Below are 17308 nucleotides of genomic sequence, written 5' to 3'. Positions count from 1 at the left end.
GAAGAGAAGAGAAGAGAAGAGAAGAGAAGAGAAGAGAAGAGAAGAGAAGAGAAGAGAAGAGAAGAGAAGAGAAGAGAAGAGAAGAGAAGAGAAGAGAAGAGAAGAGAAGAGAAGAGAAGAGAAGAGAAGAGAAGAGAAGAGAAGAGAAGAGAAGAGAAGAGAAGAGAAGAGAAGAGAAGAGGGAACAGGGCACAGCAAAGCACATCCTGGGAACTCAGGTCTGGAAAGTCACCTCCCCACCTCCCCACCCCCAGCTCTGGGGCAAAGGAGATCTCACAGCTCAGCCAAAGCGAAAAGCTTTGTCCCTTGGGGTCATCTTCCCCTGGCAGCCCCTGGTTCCTCTCACCCAGCTGGAGCCGATGGTGCTTTGGAGCTGCTCTTTGCCTCAGAGCAATTTCCCAATCTCCTTCCCACGACCTTTGGAAGCAGCTACAGCCGAGCCCCACGGCAGCAGAGCCCAGAGGGCTGCGCAGCTCCCCCGGGGTTGGGGTGTCCTGGTGCCCCTCTCCCTGCCCAGGGCAGCACTTTGGTGAGCACGGCGGAGCTGTGGTTTTCTTCCCAGCTGGATTTCATCTTGGGATGTACTGGGAAATGATTCAGGGGACACAGACACACGATCTGGGCTGTAAGAGTCGCAGCTTTCAGCCCCTCCGGGGTTGGAGGAGCTGCAAAGGTTCAGCTGAGGAAGCTGAACTGGGCTGCTCGGGGAATCAGCAACGCAACCACTTCCCTCCCCCCTCTTCTCCCATTAACAATGAAGGTTTTCTGGGGTGAGGCTTTGCTGCTGGGGACATCTCCACAGTGCCTGCAGAGCCTGCCCTCCCCTCAGACCACGAAACTCAGCACCTAGCGAACAGGAATCAAGTCCCGCGGAGTCACTCCGGGCTGATGCTGGCTTGAACAGCCCGACCCTGCCCTCCAAAAGTCTCATGGGACCCTTTCTGTGCTCTTCCAGCCAACCTTTAGCCCCAGCCCCCTGCTTTTCTTTTTGACCAGCCCTTGGGGGATGGAAATGCTCAGAGTGGAAGCCCCTGGGGGGATGGAAATGTTCAGAGTGGGAGTGCTGCAGCGGCGCTGCCCCGGCGCCGGGACCGCTCCAGCTGTGCTCCTGCACGGCCCCAGCACCACCAGGGACCACAGCCTAAGGAAAAAACCTCTTGTCCTTCACCCCTAAAATGCAAACCGAGTGGAATCCACTGGGAGCAGAAGCAGGTTGTGCCCCAGCCTTGCCATTAACCCTCCCCACAGCTGCTGAGTCTCACGGGGAGGAGCGCTGCCCAGAGGGAATTCCCACACTCGGTCCCCCCGGGAGCAACCCAAAGCATCCTTTTGCTCTCTCCAGGTGACACCAAGCCAGCCTCAGAAGCAAGAGTCCATTAAACTCTGATCCCTACAGCCTGAGCTGGGTGCTGTCCACTTCTCCCTCTCATCCTCTCCCCTCCCCCCCTACTGAATCCACCCCTGGATGCTCTGCTGGGGTTTAAGTGGCTGCTTGGCAGCCACAGATTCCAGCCTGGCAGACAGGCTGATGAATTCTTTCACCCCCCCACGGTCCTTCACGGCTCAGGCTGAAGCCAAACTAATGTTTCCTCAGGTGCATTTCGATGCCTTCCACCTCCCTGGCCCAGGGCTCCACCACAGCAGCTTGCTGGCAGCTGATGGTTGGCTAATGGAAGGCTCACAGAAGCCGTTTGAAGGCTCACAGCCAAAAGGAAGGACTTTATTGAAGGCTTGGAAGGGAAACAAAGGCTGCAAGTGCTCAAAGCACAGAGGGGATCTGCCTGGCTTCAGCCCCCAAAAACTCCTGGATCAGCAGCCCAGCTTGGAGCCCAAGGCAGAGGTGAATGGAAACCTTCTCAAGCAGGTGACTGCTCCACATCCTCCTGCTGATCAGGCCAAAGAAAAGCAGGGGCTTGGGGGGGAATGGGACCTTTTCCACGGGGTGCTGGGCTCAGTTCTATTGCCACTAGATCACCAGTGCTGCACAGACCTCCCTGGGCACAGGAAATGAAGTTGAAGGCCAGTCACTCACCTGCAGCCCCCTTGCAGCCAGCCTGGACTCCAGCCCTTCCTCAAGCCAGCAGAGGATCCTGGGTGGTTCCCTCCGGGGCCGCTGCTTACTCTGCCTCTGACACACAGGGAAGGATTAGAAAGAGTTTGTCTCAGGAAAGACTCAGATTCAGAAATCCAACACCCCTGTGAAACCCTACCTGGCCTTGCTGTCCTTGGCTTAAAGGAAACCCAGGGAAGAAGCAGGGCTGCTGCACGCAGGGCTCCGCTGCATGCTCACACCCTGGGGGGAGCCACTGCCCCCAGCAAAGCCAAACTCGCCAGCAAGCAGCCCCAAGTGAGGGCTGTGGCCCCAAGAGCTCAGCTTCTGAGCTGCCCACCCTCTGCTGAGGGCTTTGTCCCCATCACTACTCCATGGGCAATGTGAACATGCAGTGAGGAATACCCAAACCAGCCCCAAGTGAGGGCTGTGGCCACAAGAGCTCAGCTTCTGAGCTGCCCACCCTCAGCTGAGGGCTTTGTCCCCATCACTGTTCCTTGGGCAACGTGAACATGCAGTGAGGAGTACCCAAACCAGCCCCAAGTGAGGGCTGTGGCCACAAGAGCTCAGCTTCTGAGCTGCCCACCCTCAGCTGAGGGCTTTGTCCTCATCACTGTTCCATGGGCAACGTGAACATGCAGTGAGGAGTACCCAAACCAGCCCCAAGTGAGGGCTGTGGCCCCAAGAGCTCAGCTTCTGAGCTGCCCACCTCAGCTGACAGCTTTGTTCTCATCACTGCTCCATGGGCAGTGTAAACATGGGCTGAGGGACACCCAACCAGCCCCAAGTGAGGGTTGTGCCCCCAAGAGCTCAGCTTCTGAGCTGCCCACCCTCAGCTGAGGGCTTTGTCCCCATCACTGCTCCATGGGCAACGTGAACATGCAGTGAGGAGTACCCAAACCAGCCCCAAGTGAGGGTTGTGGCCCCAAGAGCTCAGCTTCTGAGCTGCCCACCCTCAGATAACAGCTTTGTCCCTATCATTGCTCCATGGGAAATGTAAATGTGGGGTGAGGAGTACCCAAACCAGCCCCAAGTGAGGGTTGTGCCCCCAAGAGCTCAGCTTCTGAGCTGATCTCCTTCAACTGATAGCTGTGCCCCCATCCTTGCTCCATGCCCCATGGGCTGAGGGAGTCCCCTTCCCATTCAGAGCTTCCCACCTGGCAGCAGGCCCTGACTGAAGACTACAAGGCACTAAAGAGCCCAGCAGCAATCCCCTTCCCAGGTGAGGGCTGGGGTCCAGTCTCTTGGTCCCACCAAGGCACACTGCTGCCTGAACAAGAGGCACCCCTGCCCTTCCCTGTGCAGTGCCTAAGGCCAGTACTTTGGGGTCTGGTTGACTTGTGGCCTTTTACCTGTCCCAGAGAGATGCTGGGAGCCCATCAAGGGGTTCTCCAGGAGATTCTGAGCATCCCAGCCTGTGGGAAAGCTCAAAGCCTGGCACTCAGCTCTGAGAAGCAGCATCAGGCAGTGCCAGGGCAGAGGTGATGCACCACGAGGCCACAGAAGGCTCTTCCCATCAGCAGTGACTCACTTTGACCCCTGAGACATCCAGAAGCAGCTGTTGGAGACTTCAGCTGCTCTGATGGATCCTTCCAAGGCCAAGGTACGGTGTCCTGGTCAGCACTGTACAAAGGAAACAGGGGAGGGGAGGGGAGGGGAGGGGAGGGGAGGGGAGAGGAGAGGAGAGGAGAGGAGAGGAGAGGAGAGGAGAGGAGAGGAGAGGAGAGGAGAGGAGAGGAGAGGAGAGGAGAGGAGAGGAGAGGAGAGGAGAGGAGAGGAGAGGAGAGGAGAGGAGAGGAGAGGAGAGGAGAGGAGAGGAGAGGAGAGGAGAGGAGAGGAGAGGGAGAGGAGGGGAGGGGAGGGGAGGGGAGGGGGAGGGGACGGGAGGGGAGAGGAGGGAAGAGGAGGGGAGCGGAGAGGGGAGGGGAGGGGACGGAGGGGGAGGGGAGGGGAGGGGAGGGGAGGGGAGGGGCGGGGCGGGGAGGGGAGGGGAGGAGAGGAGAGGTTCGGAGAGGAGAGGAGAGGTTCGGAGAGGAGAGGTTCGGAGAGGAGAGGTTCGGAGAGGAGAGGAGAGGAGAGGAGAGGAGAGGAGAGGAGAGGAGAGGAGAGGAGAGGAGAGGAGAGGAGAGGAGAGGAGAGGAGAGGAGAGGAGAGGAGAGGAGAGATCAAGTCCAACCTCTCCCCCAGCACCATCTGATCAACTCAACCATGGCACCAAGGGCCTCATCCAGGCTCTTCCTAAACACCTCCAGGGATGGGGACTCCACCACCTCCCTGGGCAGCACATCCCAAGGGCCAATCTCTCTTTCCATGAAGAACTTCTTTCTCACCCAGCCTAACCCTCCCCTGGCACAGCTGGAGGCTGTGTCCTCTTGTTCTGGTGCTGGCTGCCTGGCAGAAGAGCCCAACCCCCACCTGGCTCCAACCTCCCTGCAGGCAGTTGCAGAGAGCAAGAAGGTCTCCCCTGAGCCTCCTCTCCTGCAGGCTAAGCAACCCCAGCTCCCTCAGCCTCTCCTCCCAGGGCTGTGCCCCAGACCCCTCCCCAGCTTGGTTGCCCTTCTCTGGTCCAGTCCTGCAGTGAGCATGGACAGCAGGTGAGGGAAGAACAGGTATAGGATCATAGGCTGCCAGGGGTTGAAAGGGACCTTTGAAGATCATCAAGTCCAACCCCACTAGGACAAGGAAGCTGTGAAGGGCCTGGAGAATGAATCTGATGAGGAGCAACCGAGGGAGCTGGGGCTGTTTGGTTGGGAGGAGAGGAGGCTGAGGGGAGACCTCTCTACAGCTACCTGAGAGGAGGTTGTGGAGAGGTTGGTGCTGGTCTCTTCTCCCAAGTAATTAGTGATAGAACAAGAGGCAATGGCCTCAAGCTGCCACTGGGAAGGTGTGGGGGGCTGTGGGGGGCTGTGGGTTGTGGTGGGCATAGCCTAAAACCATCACAGAAGGCCAGCAGGAAAAAGAGAGGTCAGGGATTGGAATGAGCTGCCCAGGGAGGTGGTGGAGTCACCACCCCTGGAGGTGTTTGGAGGGGGTTTGGATGTGGTGCTCGAGGGGCTATGGTTTAGTGCTGACCCTTGCAGAGCAGGGTGGTCCTCAGGCTCCCTTCCAACCTGAATGGTTCTGTGATGCTGTGCCCATGGCCTTGCCCAAGCCATGGAAGCAATGAGGCTGGAAAAGACCTCAAAGATCACCAAGTCCAAGCCATCAGCTGCCCTTTAACCCAGCTCACAGGGAAGCCTCCAAGACCTGCCTCATCCTTCAAGCCCCCATCCCCCTCCCCCAAAAGCCAGGCTTGGGCCTCACCCCTAGGAGGTGGCAGTGCCTCTGTGGGTGTTCCCCAGAGGTTAGGGTTACAGGGCAGGGATGGGGGAACCTCATTAATTACTCCTGCAGCTGAATGGTGCTAACGAGGGCTGGGGACATATCAAGAATCATGTTAGCATGGCAAGTGGCACAGGGACACCCAGGAGGGTGATGCTCTGCAGAAAGGCCTCAAGTTGTTACAAGGACGTGGGGAGACTTGATACAAAGGCACAGCTCATCAATAGCTAATGGGCACATGAATTATGCACCCAGCTGGGGGGCATTGGGTTTCTCCCTCCCCATGGCACCCTGCTGTATCCATCACCTCCTTCCCCTGCCCATCGTGGTGCTTCAGCTTTTATTTCCCCATCTTGGAATGGAATGGAGTGGAATGGAGTGGGATGGGATGGGATGGGATGCAATGGAATGGAATGGAATGGAGTGGCATGGAGGAGAAGAGAAGAGAGGAGAAGAGAAGAGAGGAGAAGAGAAGAGAGGAGAAGAGAAGAGAGGAGAAGAGAGGAGAGGAGAAGAGAGGAGAGGAGAAGAGAGGAGAGGAGAAGAGAAGAGAAGAGAAGAGAAGAGAAGAGAAGAGAAGAGAAGAGAAGAGAAGAGAAGAGAAGAGAAGAGAAGAGAAGAGAAGAGAAGAGAAGAGAAGAGAAGAGAAGAGAAGAGAAGAGAAGAGAAGAGAAGAGAAGAGAATTAACCAGGTTGGAAGAGACCTTTGAGATCACCAAGTCCAACCTCTCCCCCAGCACCATCTGATCAACTCAACCATGGCACCAAGGGCCTCAGCCAGGTTCTTCCTAAACACCTCCAGAGATGGGGACTCCACCACCTCCCTGGGCAGCACATCCCCAGGGCCAATCTCTCTGGCTGGGAAGAATTTCTTCCTCCCCTCCAGCCTAACCCTCCCCTGGCACAGCTTGAGACTGTGTCCTCTTGTTCTGCTGCTGCTTGCCTGGCAGAAGAGCCCAGCCCCACCTGGCTCCAACCTCCCTTCAGGCAGTTGCAGAGAGCAAGAAGGTCTCCCCTGAGCCTCCTCTGCTGCAGGCTAAGCAACCCCAGCTCCCTCAGCCTCTCCTCCCAGGGCTGTGCCCCAGACCCCTCCCCAGCTTTGTTGCCCTTCTCTGGACACCTTCCAGCAGCTCAACCTCTTTCCTGACCTGAGGAGCCCAGAGCTGGCCACAGGACTCCAGCTGTGGCCTCAGCAGTGCTGAGCACAGGGCAGGATGAGCTCCCTGCTGCTGCTGGCCACACTCTGCCTGCTGCAGGCCAGGCTGCCCTTGGCCTTCTTGCCCCCCTGGGCACACTGCTGGCTCCTGTTCAGCTGCTCTCCCCCACTGCCCCCAGGTCCCTCTCTGCCTGGCTGCTCTCAGCCACTCTGCCCCCAGCCTGTGGCACTGCCTGGGGTTGCTGTGGCCAAAGTGCAGCCCCTGGCACTTGGCTGTGTTCAATCTCCTGCCCTTGGCCTCTGCCCCTCTGCCCAGCCTGGCAAGGGTTCTTCTCCTTTTTGTTCCCTGCTTTGTGGGGCTCTGCTCTGTGTTTGTTCACCACTGAAGGCTTCCAAGCTGCAAGCTCTGAGCCCAGGCTTTTGTGGAACTCACAGAGCCATGAAGGCTGGGAAAGATCTCCAAGATTCACAGATGGCACTGGGCTGGGAGGGAGCCTCAAAGGTCATCTTGTCCCAACCCCCCTGCAGGCAGCAGGGACATCTTAAACTGGAGCAGGCTGCCCAGGGCCACAGCAAGGCTGAGCTTGAATGTCTCCAGGGGTGGAGCCTAAACCACCTCTCTGCTTCCAGGGAAGTGCCTCTGTGGGCATGGGGCAGCTGAGAGCAGAGAGCAACACATAGAGGGCGAGGAGCCAGGTTTGGGTTGGGTGAGTGCTGGGAAGTCCTTCAGCTGAGGTCTGAGCCTGCAGCTTTGTCACAGAGCCACAGAATGCACTGAGCTGGAAGGGACCTTCAAAGCTCATCCTGTCCCCTGCAGCCAGCAGGGATCTCTCCACCTGGAGCAGGCTGCCTGAGAAGTCTGACCTTGCATGTCTCCAGGGCTGGGAGCCCAGGCAGCCTGCTCCAGTGTCTCCCCACCCTCACTGTGCAGAATCACAGGATCAATAAGGGTGATCAATCAGGGATCATCAAGTCCAACCTATCACCCAACACCTCCTGGCAACCAAACCATGGCTCCAAGGGCCACATCCAAGCCCCTCTTGAACTCCTCCAGGGATGGGGACTCCACCACCTCCCTGGGCAGCACAGCCCCAGGGCCAATCTCTCTGGCTGGGAAGAACTTTCTCCTCCCCTCCAGCCTAAACCTCCCCTGGCACAGCTTGAGACTGTGTCCTCTTGTTCTGGTGCTGCTTGCCTGGGAGAAGAGCCCAGCCCCCACCTGGCTCCAACCTCCCTTCAGGCAGTTGTAAAGAGCAATGAGGTCTCCCCTGAGCCTCCTCTGCTGCAGGCTAAGCAACCCCAGCTCCCTCAGCCTCTCCTCCCAGGGCTATGCCCCAGACCCCTCCCCAGCTTGGTTGCCCTTCTCTGGACACCCCCTCCTGATGTCCAACCTAACTCTCCTCTGCTCCACTTCCAGACCATTGCTCCTCATCCTGCTGCTACAAGTTGGAGCAGATGACCTCGAAGGTCCCTTCCAACCTAAGCCCCTCTGGGATGATTCTGTGATTCATTAACCCACCAAGGCCACCACTAAACCATGTCCCTGAGCTTACCACCTCCCAGATGGACACAAATGCTGGAGAATGAGAACCCCTGTGGTGTTTTACCAGGTAGGAAGCATCACTTGTAGAGACCACCAGGGTCTTGGCTGCCCACATCCAGCCAGAGCAGGGGCAGGGCTCCCTAAGCCACCCCAAGGAGGCTCAGACATCACCCCCGGGGCTGCTCCTGCTCCCAGACATCTCTCAGCACCCTGGAGCTGCCCAACCTGAAAGAGAAGCTTCTAAGGCAGCACAACAAAAGCTTCTCAGGGTGGCTTTCTCCAGGCTGCTCTGCAGGGTGTGACCTGCCCTGCCTGCCATCTGCCTGGCCCCAGCAGGACCAGCCTGAGCTGCCCGGAGCCCAGCGCCAGCAGCTCAGCGCCAGCCACGCTCCAGCAGCTCCCTGGCAGCAGAGAGGGAAGGGGAAGGCTGGGCCAGGGCCTGGGCAGCCTCAAAGGTTAGCTAGAGATGGAATCATGGAATCAATAAGGGTGGAAAAGACCTCAGAGCTCAGCAAGTCCAAGCTGTCCCCCAGCACCTCCTGACTAACCAAACCATGGCACCAAGGGTCTCAGCCAGGCTCTGCCTGAACCCCTCCAGGGATGGGGACTCCACCACCTCCCTGGGCAGCACATCCCCAGGGCCAATCTCTCTGGCTGGGAAGAATTTCTTCCTCACCTCCAGCCTGAACCTCCCCTGGCACAGCTTGAGACTGTGTCCTCTTGTTCTGGTGCTGGCTGCCTGGGAGAAGAGCCCAACCCCCACCTGGCTCCAACCTCCCTGCAGGCAGTTGCAGAGAGCAAGAAGGTCTCCCCTGAGCCTCCTCTCCTGCAGGCTAAGCAACCCCAGCTCCCTCAGCCTCTCCTCCCAGGGCTGTGCCCCAGACCCCTCCCCAGCTTTGTTGCCCTTCTCTGGACACCTTCCAGCAGCTCAACCTCTTTCCTGACCTGAGGAGCCCAGAGCTGGCCACAGGACTCCAGCTGTGGCCTCAGCAGTGCTGAGCACAGGGCAGGATGAGCTCCCTGCTGCTGCTGGCCACACTCTTCCTGCTGCAGGCCAGGCTGCCCTTGGCCTTCTTGGGCCCCTAGGCACACTGCTGGCTCCTGTTCAGCCTACAATGGCTCTGCCTTCCCTGTCCCTGTGTCCTCAGTTCCCCTTTGCCCACCACTCTCCACCTTCTCCCATCTTTTCTTACCACCTTCTCTGCCCACTCTCCTTTGCCCAGGCTGTGCTATGCTATCCCTGCTGCTGGCTGGGGCTGGGCAATCTGATCCCCACCCCCAACCCCCCCCCCATGCTGGCTGTGACCACTGGCCCCAATCACCCCTGACCCTAAGGAAGTTCCACCCTGGGGGGGGGTCTTCATTGCCCAGCTGGATGCTGCCCCAGCCTGCAGCAGGCTCCAGTTCCACTCCTGCCTCCCCCTCAGCAGCTTTCCATGCCCCCAGAGCCACGTCATGGCAGCTCCTGCTCGCCCAAATCAGGCTATTCTGTATCAGTAATAAGAAACTCTCTGCACCTCTGACCACTGCAGCTATCTGCTCACTCCCTTGCTGCTTCCCCAGGGAGAGCAGCACCTCCCCTCAGCACCCTGGAAGGTTGCCACCAGAGCATCCAGCTCCAGCCCCTATTGAACACCCCCAGGGCAGCTTCCTTCAGCAAGCTCCTGGCCAAGCTGGCAGCCCCTGGCTGGGACAGCAGCTCTCTGAGCTGGGTCAGGAACTGGCTGGAGGCTGAGCCCAGAGAGTGGTGGTGAATGGTGCCACAGCCAGCTGGCAGCCAGGCACCAGTGGGGTGCCCCAGGGAGCAGTGCTGGGCCCCAGCCTGATCAATATCTTCATTGATGATCTGGAGGAGGGGATGGAGTCCAGCAGCAGGGAATGTGCAGAGGACACCAAGCTGGGGGCAGGAGCTGAGCTGTCAGAGGCCAGGAGAGCTCTGCAGAGGGACCTGGCCAGGCTGGGCAGAGGGGCAGAGGCCAAGGGCAGGAGATTGAACACAGCCAAGTGCCAGGGGCTGCACTTTGGCCACAGCAACCCCAGGCAGGGCCACAGGCTGGGGGCAGAGTGGCTGAGAGCAGCCAGGCAGAGAGGGACCTGGGGGGAGTGGGGGAGCAGCTGAACAGGAGGCAGCAGTGTGCCCAGAGGGCCAAGAAGGCCAAGGGCAGCCTGGCCTGCAGCAGGCAGAGTGTGGCCAGCAGCAGCAGGGAGCTCATCCTGCCCTGTGCTCAGCACTGCTGAGGCCACAGCTGGAGTCCTGTGGCCAGCTCTGGGCTCCTCAGGTCAGGAAAGAGGTTGAGCTGCTGGAAGGTGTCCAGAGAAGGGCAACAAAGCTGGGGAGGGGTCTGGGGCACAGCCCTGGGAGGAGAGGCTGAGGGAGCTGGGGTTGCTTAGCCTGCAGGAGAGGAGGCTCAGGGGAGACCTTCTTGCTCTCTGCAACTGCCTGCAGGGAGGTTGGAGCCAGGTGGGGGTTGGGCTCTTCTCCCAGGCAAGCAGCACCAGAACAAGAGGACACAGTCTCAAGCTGTGCCAGGGGAGGTTCAGGCTGGAGGGGAGGAAGAAATTCTTCCCAGCCAGAGAGATTGGCCCTGGGGATGTGCTGCCCAGGGAGGTGGTGGAGTCCCCAGCCCTCTCCATACCTTGCTGAAGGCAAGCTTCTAGCTGGGGAAACTGAGGCACAGAGCACACAGGAGGGCTGGGCTGGCAAAACAGCAGCTGAGGGAGGTGCAGGGCTGCTCCCTTCCCTCCAGGCTGCTTCCTTTCCTCCAGGCTGCTCCCTTCAATCCAGGGCTGCTCCCTTCCCTCCAGGCTGCTCCCTTCCCTCCAGGCTCCTCCCTTCAATCCAGGGCTTCTCCCTTCCCTCCAGGGCTGCTCCCTTCCCTCCAGGGCTGCTCCCTTCCCTCCAGGCTGCTCCCTTCCCTCCAGGCTCCTCCCTTCAATCCAGGGCTTCTCCCTTCCCTCCAGGGCTTCTCCCTTCCCTCCAGGGCTGCTCCCTTCCCTCCAGGCTGCTTCCTTCCCTCCAGGCTGCTCCCTTCAATCCAGGGCTGCTCCCTTCCCTCCAGGCTGCTTCCTTCCCTCCAGGCTGCTTCCTTCCCTCCAGGCTGCTCCCTTCCCTCCAGGCTGCTTCCTTCCCTCCAGGCTGCTTCCTTCCCTCCAGGCTGCTCCCTTCCCTCCAGGCTGCTTCCTTCCCTCCAGGCTGCTTCCTTCCCTCCAGGCTGCTCCCTTCCCTCCAGGCTGCTTCCTTCCCTCCAGGGCTGCTCCCTTCCCTCCAGGCTGCTTCCTTCCCTCCAGGGCTGCTCCCTTCCCTCCAGGCTGCTCCCTTCCCTCCAGGCTGCTCCCTTCCCTCCAGGCTGCTTCCTTCCCTCCAGGGCTGCTCCCTTCCCTCCAGGGCTGCTCCCTTCCCTCCAGGCTGCTTCCTTCCCTCCAGGGCTGCTCCCTTCCCTCCCCTTTCCATCCCCAGGCAGAAGCTGGAGGCGCAGCCCTTTCCTGCTCAGGTTCCTCCACCTGAGCCTCCACCCCGGGTCCCTGCCAGCAGCTAAAGCCTGGCAAGAGCACCAAGCAGTCCCTGCTGGTGCCTCCAGAGCAGCTGCTGCCGTCCGCTCCGCGCTTCCTCGGCTCTTGCTGGCTCGGGGTGGCCCTGAGAAGATGCCCGAGGGAATCCAAGTGGCTGGCAGCGACCTTCAGTTCCCCTCGCAGGGGAATTTGGGCCCCTCCCGGAGAGGCTTCAGCGGAGCACGAAGCCCAACGACGGCAGCCGAGGGGCTGAGAAGCTCTCGCAGCAGCACTGAGGTCCAACAGCGCCCCTGTCCGGGGGGATGGAGGCAGAGCAGCTTAGTCCCTCGCTGCCCTGCCGCAGCCAGCCGCAGCCCTTCCTCCGGCCTCCCCAGGGTGGGGGTTAGCCCCCACGGGCTGCACCCAGACGTCCTCCCCACCCCCAGCTGCCCGAAGCCAGCTCAGTGCTGCAGCTGGGACCCCCCCCCAGACATCCCATCCTCTGCAGCAGGGAGGGGGGCAGGTGGTGCAAGGCAGATTGGTGTGAGGCTGAACACAGCCAAGTGCCAGGGGCTGCCCCTTGGCCACAGCCACCCCAGGCAGGGCCACAGGCTGGGGGCAGAGGGGCTGAGAGCAGCCAGGCAGAGAGGGACCTGGGGGGAGTGGGGGACAGCAGCTGAACAGGAGGCAGCAGTGTGCCCAGGGGGCCAAGAAGGCCAAGGGCAGCCTGGCCTGCAGCAGGCAGAGTGTGGCCAGCAGCAGCAGGGAGCTCATCCTGCCCTGTGCTCAGCACTGCTGAGGCCACAGCTGGAGTCCTGTGGCCAGCTCTGGGCTCCTCAGGTCAGGAAAGAGGTTGAGCTGCTGGAAGGATGTGCTGCCCAGGGAGGTGGTGGAGTCCCCATCCCTGGAGGGGTTTAGGCAGAGCCTGGCTGAGGCCCTTGGTGCCATGGTTGAGTTGATCAGATGGTGCTGGGGGACAGGTTGGACTTGGTGAGCTCTGAGGTCTGCTCCAACCTGGTTAATTTCCCTTCCCTTCCCTTCCCTTCCCTTCCCTTCCCTTCCCTTCCCTTCCCTTCCCTTCCCTTCCCTTCCCTTCCCTTCCCTTCCCTTCCCTTCCCTTCCCTTCCCTTCCCTTCCCTTCCCTTCCCTTCCTTCCCTTCCCTTCCCTTCCCTTCCCTTCCCTTCCCTTCCCTTCCCTTCCCTTCCCTTCCCTTCCCTTCCCTTCCCTTCCCTTCCCTTCCCTTCCCTTCCCTTCCCTCCCCTCCCCTCCCCTCCAGCTGGCTCCTGGGCTTGCTGCTCTCTCACTGCTGCCCTGACAAACACCCACTGGAGGGCTTTAAGGAAAGCTTGGCTGTGGCACTTGGTGGCCATGGTTCAGCTGATGTGGTGGTGTCAGGTCACAGGCTGGGGCTTGATATCTCAGAGGTCTTTTCCAGCTTCAATCAGTCAGTGATTCTGTGGAAGAAAGGTTTCCCCCACCTCCATCCCCATCCCCACCCCCACCCCCACCCCCATCCCCACCCCCACCCCCACCCCCATCCCAACCCCATCCCCACCCCTGCTGCTGCTGCCAGCTCAGCAGCCAGCTCCTCACCCCCTCCCTGCTGCTGTGTGCCCTGCAACCAGGCAGCAGAAGCCACTGGTGTGCAACAAAGCCACCCACGGGAGCCCACCCCTCCCCCAGCCTTCCCTGGGAACAAAGCCTTCCTCCCTGCACCCCTCGGGGGAGGAGGAGGCAGGCAGGAGCTGCCAGGGAGCTGTCACAACACTGCTGTGTGTGAGGCAGGGATCCACACCCTGGGGGACTCACTCCTTGGGCTTGGCTGCTGCCTGAGAGGAAGCTGGGGCCAGAGTTTTGAGCAGGGCCTCTGGGCCATGGCTTGGGACTAAAAGAGGAAGATTCAGAGTGGATGGCTCAGGATGGGGTTGGCTTGGAAGGGATCTGGAAGCTCAGGCAGCTCCAAGCCCCCTGCCAGGGGCAGGGACAGCTCCCACCCAGCCCAGGGTGCTCGAGGTCTCATCCAAGCTGGGTCATAGGATCATAGAATCAATAAGGATGTGCTCTGTGCCTCAGTTTCCCCAGCTAGAACCTTCAGCAAGGTATGGAGAGGCTGAGGTTGGCCTCAGCACCCTGCAAACCAGCAGTGTCCACCTGGGATGGATGTTGCCAGAGCTCCAGAGCCACCTCCTCACCTTCCTCCTGGCTGTCCCCATCATGTGCAGGGAGAAGAAAGGATCTGCAGGGGGTTGGGCTGGGTGGCCTTTGAAGATCCCTTCCCACCCCAAGTCCCTCTGTGGTTCTGTGGCTCCTGGCTGCTGGGAAGTGGCCAAGCAAAGTGCAGTCCATGAATCATAGAATCAATGAGGCTGGAAAAGACCTCAAGGGTCAGCAAGTCCAAGCTGTCCCCCAGCACCTCCTGACAGCCAAACCCTGGCTCCAAGGGCCACCTCCAAGCCCCTCCTGAACCCCTCCAGGGATGGGGACTCCACCACCTCCCTGGGCAGCACATCCCCAGGGCCAATCTCTCTTGCTGGGAAGAACTTTCTCCTCCCCTCCAGCCTGAACCTCCCCTGGCACAGCTTGAGACTGTGTCTTCTTGTTCTGGTGCTGGGTGCCTGGGAGAAGAGCCCAACCCCCACCTGGCTCCAGCCTCCCTTCAGGGAGTTGCAGAGAGCAAGAAGGTCTCCCCTGAGCCTCCTCTCCTGCAGGCTAAGCAACCCCAGCTCCCTCAGCCTCTCCTCCCAGGGCTGTGCCCCAGACCCCTCCCCAGCTCTGTTGCCCTTCTCTGGACACCTTCCAGCAGCTCAACCTCTTTCCTGACCTGAGGAGCCCAGAGCTGGCCACAGGACTCCAGCTGTGGCCTCAGCAGTGCTGAGCACAGGGCAGGATGAGCTCCCTGCTGCTGCTGGCCACACTCTGCCTGCTGCAGCCCAGGCTGCCAAGCACCAGGGTGCTTTGAACACCTCCAGGCTTGGAAGCTTCTCTGGGCAACCTGTTCCATGTTCTCCCCCACCCTCATGGGGACTCCAATGTGAATGCAGCTTCCTGCAGCTTGAAGCCATCCCTCCTTCTCCTGCCCTCCCAGGCCTTTGCACAAAGCCTCTCTGCAGCTCTCCTGCAGCCCCCTTCAAATCCTGCAAGGCCACCAGGAGCTCTCCCTGGAGCCTTCTCCTCTCCAGGCTGCACAACCCCAACCCTCTCAGCCTGGGCTCCCAGCAGAGGGCTTCCAGCCCTGCCAGCCCTGCTGTGACCTCCTCTGTTCCTGCTCCCCCAGGTCCCTGTCTGTGCTGAGGGCTCCAGAGCTGCCCCAGCACTGCAGGGGAGGGCTCAGCAGAGCACAGCAGAGGGGCAGAATCCCCTCCCCTACCCCTGCTGCCCACCCTGCTGGGGCTCAGCCCAGGCCAGGCTGGGGCTTGCTGCTAAGGAAGACATTTCTGACCCTGAGGGTGGGGAGAGCCTGTGCCAGGCTGCCCAGAGAGCTGGCAGCTGCCCCATGCCTGGCACCACTGCAGCTCAGGTTGCTTGGGGCAGTGAGTAACCTGCTCCAGCTGCAGAGGTCCCTTCCAAGCCTATGACTCTAAGTCCCTGCTGAGTGCAGGGGGTTGGACTGGCTGGGCTGTGAGGGTCCCTTCCCACCCAAAGCAGTCGATAATCACAGCAAACCCAACCTCTGCTCCCTCCCAAACTCTGCCTGGCCTTGCCCAGCTGCTTTAAGCCGAGCACAGAGCACCTCTGGCTGTCCCAGCCCCTCCAGGCACCTTCCCAGCCTGGTCTGCCTCTGCCAGAGGTCCTTCTCTAAGCTCAGGCAGGTGGAGCTGCTCACCACATTATCAACCTCATTCCTCAGGTGCCCTTCCCAGCCCTCAGCTTTGGAAGGCTGCTGCTCCCCAGCTGTTTGCCTGCTGGCCAGGAGCAGATGTGCCAGCTGGGCTGAAACTGGGGGTGAGAACCTGGGGACTGGGCAGGGAATGGGAAGGAAAAGGATCCTGGTGGTGCTCAGCACCCTGGGGGAGCCCAGCTTTAAGCCCAGTATTAAACCTTTCCCCCCTCCACTAGGAAATGCAGCACTGGAAGCCTGAGGAGAGGCTGAGAGGCCAGGGGTTGGCTTTGGGGGTGGGGGCTGAAATTCCACATCAAGGCAGAGCTGCCTCTGGCTTGGACACAGGCACAGGGAGAGCCCTTGGGCAGCTGCCTGGGCATGATCCATCCTGGCTGGCAAGGGGAAGGATGAAGTAAGGAAAGGCCTTTTGGGGGCCAGCATCTCCCCCAGGGCAGGGCACAGGGCAAAGCATCCAGGTGGGGCTTGAGTGTCTCTGGAGAGGGAGACTCCACAACCCCTCTGGGCAGCCTTTGGAGCTGCCCAGGCTGGGCTCCCGGTCTGCCCGGTGCCAGGGATGCCCCAAAGCGATGGCAGAAGGCTGAAAGCCCTCTGGAAGCCACCAGGTGGCTGCCAGCATCCCCTGCACAGGGACCACAACCTGCAGTCATGTCCCAAAGTGACGGCAGAAAGCTGAAAGCCCTCTGGAAGCCACCAGGTGGCTGTCAGCAGCCCCTGCACAGGGACCACAACCTGCAGTCATGCCCCAAAGCGATGGCAGAAGGCTGAAAGCCCTCTGGAAGCTACCAGGTGGCTGCCAGCAGCCCCTGCACAGGGACCACAACCTGCAGTCATGCCCCAAAGCGATGGCAGAAGGCTGAAAGCCCTCTGGAAGCTACCAGGTGGCTGCCAGCAGCCCCTGCACAGGGACCACAGGCTGCAGTCATGCCCCAAAGCGATGGCAGAAGGCTGAAAGCCCTCTGGAAGCTACCAGGTGGCTGCCAGCAGCCCCTGCACAGGGACCACAACCTGCAGTCATGCCCCAAAGCGATGGCAGAAGGCTGAAAGCCCTCTGGAAGCTACCAGGTGGCTGCCAGCAGCCCCTGCACAGGGACCACAGGCTGCAGTCATGCCCCAAAGCGATGGCAGAAGGCTGAAAGCCCTCTGGAAGCTACCAGGTGGCTGCCAGCAGCCCCTGCACAGGGACCACAGGCTGCAGTCATGCCCCAAAGTGATGGCAGAAGGCTGAAAGCCCTCTGGAAGCTACCAGGTGGCTGCCAGCAGCCCCTGCACAGGGACCACAGGCTGCAGTCATGCCCCAAAGCGATGGCAGAAGGCTGAAAGCCCTCTGGAAGCCACCAGGTGGCTGCCAGCAGCCCCTGCACAGGGACCACAGGCTGCAGCCAGGGCATCCCCCCGTGCCCAGCCCCCCCAGGCAGGGTGCTGGCTCCTCCTGCATGCCCATCCTGCTGGCACTGGGCTGCCTGTGCAGGCACTGCAGCACCTCCTGCACATGGAGACCTCTGGCAGCGGGGGCCAGGAGCATCAGCAGGGCATCAGTGTGTCCTCCTCTGCCAGCCCTGTGCCCCTCAGAGGTGCCAGGAGGAGAAAGTAACCTCTTGCATCAGGGCCAGCTTCATCTCACCCTGCCCTCTGGCTGCCCACTCGCCTTCCCCTTGGCCACCACGAGACCCTCCCTCCTTCCCCAGAGACCCCATCCCTCCCCAGAGACCCCATCCCTCCCCAGAGACCCTCCTTCCCTTCTCCCTCCTTCCCTTCCTCCCCAGACACCTGACCTCCCTACCCCCTCCCCAGAGATCTCCCTCCCTCCCTTCTCCCCTCTCTCCTCAGAGATCTCCCTCCCTCCCTTCTTCTTCCCTCTCTCCCTCCTTCCTTCTCCCTTCCTCTCTCTCTCCCCACCTCTCCTTCTC

Source organism: Dryobates pubescens, chromosome 35 (assembly GCF_014839835.1).
Source record: "Dryobates pubescens isolate bDryPub1 chromosome 35, bDryPub1.pri, whole genome shotgun sequence".
NCBI lineage: Eukaryota > Metazoa > Chordata > Aves > Piciformes > Picidae > Dryobates > Dryobates pubescens.
The sequence above is the reverse complement of the archived record's forward strand: the minus strand, read 5'-3'. Positions refer to the sequence as shown.